This window comes from Citrus clementina, unplaced genomic scaffold (genome assembly GCF_000493195.1).
Source record: "Citrus clementina cultivar Clemenules unplaced genomic scaffold, Citrus_clementina_v1.0 scaffold_2, whole genome shotgun sequence".
NCBI lineage: Eukaryota > Viridiplantae > Streptophyta > Magnoliopsida > Sapindales > Rutaceae > Citrus > Citrus x clementina.
In genome coordinates, this window is record NW_006262688.1 from 1,352,450 (window position 1) to 1,360,201 (window position 7,752).

Here is a 7,752-nt window from a genome sequence, read left to right on the forward strand (position 1 = left end):
TTATGCGAGTAAGACTTTGGATAGTGCTCAAATGAATTATTCTACAACTGAAAAAGAATTACTTGATGTGGTATTTACATTAAACAAATTTCGGTCATATTTGTTTGGCTATAAATTTGTTGTTTTTACTGACCACGCTGCTGTAAGATATTTGATGAGTAAACAGGATGTCAAACCGAGATTGATTCGTTCGATTTTACTACTTAAAGAATTTGACCTTACCATCAAAGATAAAAAGGGTGCTGAAAATGTCATTGCTGATCATTTATCAAGACTCACATCTGAATTCTGTACTGACATAACACCCATCAATGATTCTTTACCTGATGCTACTAGTATTTCTTTTTTAGTGGTTTAATAGTTCAATTGTGCACCATTCAATGTCATACTAGCATAGTAAATGACATGGGGATTTCGATTAACTCTTCGTCCTAAAACTGCTCCTACTATATAATCAAATGCATTACACATGAGTTCAAATGGTAAGTTCCAGTTTGGGGGCTGAATGATGGGTAATAATGTCAATAATTGCTTTAGTTTTTCAATTGACACAAGACATGAATCATCATAGACAAAAGGAACATCCTTAACAAGTAGATTGCATAAGGGTTTAGAAATTTTGCTAAAATCTTTAATGAAATATCTATAAAAACCAACATGCCTAAGGAAAGATCTTACTTCTTTGATTGTTTTAGGTGGAGGAAAATGGGAAATGAGATCCATCTTGGCTTTATCAACCCCAATACCTTTGCTCGAAATGATGTGACTGAGAACAATACCTTACTTTACCATAAAATGACACTTCTCCCAATTTAAGACCAAATTATTCTCTATACATCTTTGCATAACTAGTGTTAGATGATGTAAACATTGATCGAATGAATCACCAAAGACAGAAAAGTCATCCATAAAAACTTTAAAGAATCGTTCAACCATATCAGAAAAAATGTTTAACATACATCATTCAAATGTAGCAGGTGCATTACATAATCCAAATGGCATCCTCTTATATGCAAAAGTGTCAAAAGGGCAAATAAAAGTAGTTTTCTCTTGATCTTTTGGTGCTATGGGAATCTGATTATATACTTAGTAGTCATCTAGAAAGTAACAAAATTCATGACCTACTAATCTATCAAGCATTTTATCGATAAATGGTAAAGGAAAATGGTCTTTACGTGAGACAAAATTCAGCTTTCTATAATCAATGTATACACGCCACCCTGTAGTCACTCTAGTGGGTATTAATTCATTATCAGCATTGGTAACTATTGTGACTCCTAACTTTTAAAAGACAACTTGCACATGACTGACCTATGAACTATCAGAAATTGGGTAAATGATACATGCATCTAATAGTTTAAGGACTTCAGTTCTAACAACTTCTTTTATGTTAGGATTCAATTGACGTTGCATTTCCCTAGTCGGTTTAGCGTTTTCATCAAGGTGAATATAATGCATGCAGTCTATTGGGTTTATACATTTTATGTCGGCTATGGCCCATCCTAATGTTCCTTTGTGCTCTTTTAAAACTTCCAACAACTTATCTTTTTATTTGTCATTTATGGATGATGAAATGATTACTAGCAGAGTGCTTCTTTCTCCTAAGAACGCATATTCCAAAGTGTTGGGTAATAGTTTGAGCTCGCGTTTTGGTGGTGATTCTAATGATGGGCTGAGTTGTTCAACTCTTGACTTCCATTTATTAGTGTCCACGGATGGTGTTGAATCAAGGAAGGCGTTGACCTCATCGACTGATATGTCAATATCAAAATCCAAACCAAAGTGAGTTAGACATGTTTGTAAAGGGTCATCACTAAGGTTTAAAAGAAACGTATTATCAACTAATTCTTCATTGTGAGGTTGTTTGGCAATGTTAAAGATATTTAGCTCCATAGTCACATTGCCAAAGGACAACTGCATATTTCCAGTCCTACAATGAATGTGAGCATCGACAGTTACCAAAAATGGTCAGCCTAGGATAATGGGGATGTGCTTCCTAAAATCCTAATCTGGTTGAGTGTCAATTACAATAAAAGCAACAAGAAAATAAAACTTATCTACCTGGCTAAGCACGTCCTCCAAAATACCACGAGGTATTTTCATGGATCGATTTGCAAGCTGTAACACCACTAGAGTTGGGTGTAATTCTCCCAATCCAAGTTTCACAAATATTGAGTAAGGCAACAGATTTACACTGGCTCCTAAGTCCAACAAAGCATTCTCAATTGTGTGGTTCCCTATACTACATGAAATAGTGGGGGAGCCTGGGTCTTTGTATTTTAGAGGAATTTTGTGTTAGAGTATAAAGCTAACATTTTCTATTAAAAAGGAATTCTTTTGAACGTGAATGTTTCTCTTTTCAGTACAAAGATCTTTAAGAAACTTGGCATAAGATGACACTTGTTTTATAGTGTCAAGTAAAGAGATGTTAACACTTAGCTGTTTAAAGATTTCAGGAACCTCACCTGTGGATTTTTCCTTCTTTCCTTTAGCTAACCTCTGGGGAAATGGAGCTTTCAGAACGTATTCTTGTGTGTTTGTTTCTTGTTTCTCCTCTTATGATGAATCCTCAGCATTTACAGGTACAATTTGAGTTGTTTTTTTCACCGGCATCTCAACTTTGTTGTCGATTTCTTTTCCCTTTTGCAAGGTCATGACAGCTTTGTCCTCTCCATGCTGTTGAGGTGAACTGGTACTTACTTCATGCACTCCTTTAGGATTAGGCACTAGTTGACTTGGGAATTTGTCTTTCTCCACAGTCATTGCTAAGGTTTGAACTGAAAAGGCAAGTTGTCCCACTATCTTTTCGAGGTTTAAAACTGATTGGGTTTGTTAGTTGAAGCTTGCCCTCATCTCATTTCGTAGTTCATCAATGGTGCGGTTTTGTTGCTAAATCTATCTACGATCACAAAAATAGAATCTCTTCCATTTTGAGTCCTAGGCAGCCCCAAAACAAAATCCATAGAAATATCTACCCAAGACTCGTTAAGGACTGGTAAAGGTGTATACAAACCATTTGGTAAAACCTTAGACTTGGCCTTTCTACATGCAATGCATCTATTATATATGTAAATGACACCTTTTTTCATCTTAGGCCAATAAAAATGCTCATGCAATATCTCTAAGGTTTTTTTAACCCCAAAATGATCTATCAACCCACCACTATGTGCCTCTCTCACTAGCAAATTGCGCATAGAACTATTAGGCACACAAAACTTGTTTTCTTTGAACAAATAACCATTATTCTTATAAAATTTACCAAATAATCCTTTATCACATGTAGCAAGCACATCAAAAAAATTAGAATCATTGGCATATAACTTTTTAACGTACTTAAATCCAAGCATTTTAGCACTCAAGGAATTAAGAAGCATATACCTCCGAGATAATACATCGACAATTATGTTCTCTTTACTTTATTTATACCGAATGACATAGAGAATTGTCTCAATGTACTTCATCCAAGTAGCATGCCTTCGATTTAACTTACTTTGGCTCTTATCATAAACTCCTTAAGCCATAGGTAATACTACCAAGTTTCTAAGGCCCTTACAAGCGCTAAAGCTCCTTATCATAGGTAGGATACCGCAAGGCTGCTCCAGTCAACGTCTCACTAAAATAAGCAATGGGCCTTCGACTCATAATATTATTGATGGCTCAGCAATAAACACACATTCTCCAATTTCTATCTTTCTTTGGTACTAATAGCACTAGTATTGCACATGGGCTCATACTCTCTCTCACGTACCCCTTGCTCATCAACTTCATAACTTGCCTTTGAAGCTCTTTGGTCTCCTCGGGATTAGTTCTATAGGCGGGTCTATTGGGTATGGCAGCTCCTGGTATGAAATTGATCTGCTGCTCAATGCCTCTAATGGATAGTAAGCCATTAGGCATTTCTTTAGAAAACACATCTTTAAACTTTTGTAACAAAAAAGTAACAACAATAGGGAGATGAGGGTTAGTGTCATCAAAGGTTAGATATGATTCTTTGAACAAGAGCAAAACCATGAAATGGCTTGCGTTATATGCTTTCCTACTATCACCGACTCCTGGAAAGAAGCTCTTTTTCATTTTTTTTCTTCTTTCTCACTCTTTTCTTTTCTTTCACTTTTGGCCTCACTCTATTTTTCTTCTCAAAACTCTTGGCCTCACCTTTTTTGTGTTGTCCTTCCTTTTCTCAAATATTCATTTGGTCCTCATAGAACTCTTTTGGTGTTAAAGGAACAAGCATCACAGTTCTCCTATCCTTGACAAAGTTATATATATTCAGAAAAACAAGAGAAAATATTTCAAATAGTTAAACAAAAGCTAACCAATGCTCCTTTATTGTCCTTTCTTGCCTAATTTTAATAAAAACAATTGAAATTGAATGTGATGCCTCAGGTATTGGTATTGGCGCAGTCCTAATGCAACAAAGATGATGACCAATTGCTTACTTTAGTGAGAAACTAAGTGGGGCAGCCTTAAACTACCCTACATATGATAAGGAGTTGTATGCGTTGGTTCGAACATTAGAGTCCTTGAAATACCTTAAAGGCCAAAACAAGCTGAACAAACGAGGCATGCTCGATGGGTAGAATTCATAGAGACGTTTCCATGTGTCATTCATTATAAGCAAGGTAAGGAAAACGTTATTGTAGATTCGCTTTTCCTCAGGTATGTGTTAATCTCGGCACTTAATGCTAAACTGCTTGGTTTTGAACATACTAAGGAATTGTATGCTAATGACCATGATTTTAGTGTTGAGTACCAAGCTTGTGAAAAGACCACAATTGGTAAGTACTTTAGGCATGATGGTTACTTATTTCGTGAGACTAAACTATGTGTGCTAACTATTCTTTGAGTGATTTGTCAGTGAGAGAATCCCATGGAGGAGGGTTGATGGGGCATTTTGAAGTTGTAAAGACTCTAGCAGTTTTGCAGGAACACTTCTATTGGCCACATATGAAATGAGATGTCAAGAGACTTTGTAGTAGATGTGTCGCCTGTAAGCAAGCCAAATCGAAAGTGCTGCCCTATGACTTATATACCCTGTTGCCAATACCTAGTTCACCTTCGACTGATGTTTTGATGGATTTTCTACTGAGGTTACCTAGGTCTAAACAAGTGAGAGACTCAATTTTTGTGCTTGCGGATAGATTTTCAAAGATGACACATTTTATTCCATGCCACAAAATGGATGATGCTTTTAATGTCACTAACCTATTCCAAGACAATTGTTTCCAATAGGAATGATAAGTTTTCAAGTTACTTCTAGAAAACATTATGGGCTAAGTTCAGAATTTAAGTTGTTCTTTTCAACTACTTGTCACCATCAAACTGATGGTCTAGAAGTTGTGAATAGAACTTTATCTACTCTGCTGCGGGCTATTGTTGAGTGTTAGAAAATGCATATTTATAAAGGAGAAAACCGTCATTTTACATTTCAAGTCTTACTAACAACCCTTACTTTTATGTATTTAACATTCTTATGATTTAATTACGTGTGTTTTATTTTAATTAAGTAATTTATGTATTTTAGGGGCATTATAGTCATTTCACAATAAAGGAGAAATCAGACGGCAAAACGGACATCACTTTTGAACTCAGGACGGTCGAAAACCTTAGGAGGAGCATAAAAGGAAAAATGGCACTATTCACATGTACGGTACTATTCACGTGTACGATACTGTATATGTTACTGTTCACGACACTGTTCACATAGACGGATGATGACGTGGCATTGACCGATGATGTGGCATTGACTGATGAGGTGTCACGATCCTGTTGGACTAAAATTCTTATGTACTGTTGATGGTGACGTGGCAGCATATCAGTGGACGAAAAATCTCGCGTACGGTGCATGCATCACACAGGATTATTTTCAACCAAACCGCGTTACTGTTCATCCGGGTCAAACCGCGTTACTGTTCAAAGTCGGGTCAAACCGTGTTACTGTTCATCCGCGTGGTCAAACCGTGGACTGTTGACTGATGACGTGGCGCAATCCTGAGCGTCCAAACTATTTTTAATCCGATGGCCATGATTTACTCCATGTATCTATAAAAAGGGGGCCTCCCCCCCCTAATTTGATATCTCTGAATCCATTTTTGGGATCCATTTTCTGTAATTCCCTCTCCATCTTGTATTTTCTTCATATTTTAATAAATTCCCATTTTGCCCCTAGTTCAATTATGAGTGGCTAATTTTCTTTCAAGCTTGGGTTGAAGGTGAAGTCTCAACATGTGTCATGGGCTTAATTTGGTAAATTTATTTTCTCTTCCCCTCTAGTTTTTGTGGATGTTTTGACTTCTCGTCGACAAATAATAATATTCTTGTCTAGTACCGCCTTGGTTTCACCGGCCCTCTAGTACAAGGTTATTATTATTTGGCACGATAAGCCCTTAGCACCATATTGATTAGAGCGTGGTTCATGAGGTGTGGATTCCCCCCTCATGATTTAATTGGCATTAATACGGATTATTTAGCCCATGATGCATGTTGATACGGATCCGGATACCCAAGTGCGTCATTTCAATAGAATTATCTTCAATTTATTCTCGCCATTGCAATTCCAATTTTAGAATTTATTCTCGCCATTTTAATTTAAGTTGTAGCATATTTCAAATCATTTCCACCATAATTCCAACCACCCATTTACAAAATTAATTCTATATATAATTAAAATCCACCTCCTCGTGGGATCGACACTCGTCACCATTGATCTACACTACAATAGATTCGTGCGCTTGCGAGTACATTAAAATTTGCACAACAAGTTTTTGGCGCCGTTGCCGGGGAGGTAAGTAATTTTAATTCATAGAATTAATTTTTGTGAATAATTTCTTTTATTTGTTTTCTTGTATTTTTTTTTTATTATTAAAAAAAAAAGAAAAAAAAAGTGAATCTACATTTAAAGGTTAGTATTTCTTTTATTTTTTCTCTTCTTTAAAATTCTGTAATTTAATTTTCAATTTATTTTTCTTTGTAATTTTTTTTTGTTTATTTTATTAATTTAATTTTTAGTTAATTTCTTTCACGTATTTATTTTTGTGTATTTTTATAGAAAGGTTGTAATAGCGCAATAAGGTTAGTATCGTAATTTCTCCCTCTTCTTTATTTTTATTTGTTTTGTTCCCATCTTTATTTTTTGTTTTGTTTGCATCTTTATTTTTATTTTATTTATTTTGCATGCATGGTCGTAGGTCATTATTACCTAATCTTGAACCTATAGACCTTGAACTAGAAAAAACACTTCGCACACACAAACACGTTAAAAATAAAATGGATTTACAAGCACCACAGGAGAGGCCATTTAAGGACTATTTTAGTCCCTTAGCTAACTTGAGCACGTCATGCATAAGATACCCAAATGTAGCTGCTAGGAGTTTTGAATTAAAACCTAGTGTGTTAAATTGTCTCCCTACATTTTATGGCCTAGAAAATGAGGATCCATATAATCATTTGAATGATTTTCATGCCATTTGTCAAACATTCAAATATGAAAATTTTTCAGACGATGATGTTAAACTTAGACTATTCCCATTTTCTTTAAAGGATAGAGCTCGTTCATGGCTTAATACATTGCCTGCTAATAGCATTATATCATGGGAACAAATGGTTACAAAATTTTTAAATAAATATTTCCCAGTGCATAAAACCAATGCTATTCGCAGGGAAATCTCAGAGTTTACCCAGAGAGAGGACGAGCAATTTTTCGAAACATGGGAGCGATTCAATGGGCTACTCTTGAAGTGTCCACATCATGGG

General features: G+C 35.6%; 1 non-coding gene across 1 annotated transcript; it reads right to left on the minus strand.

Moving 5' to 3' along the window:
- Positions 1 to 7,650: 7,650 nt before the first annotated feature.
- LOC112101288 lies at positions 7,651 to 7,752 on the minus strand. Its single transcript, XR_002907415.1, has one exon. It is a non-coding gene; the product is annotated as a small nucleolar RNA R71 (small nucleolar RNA).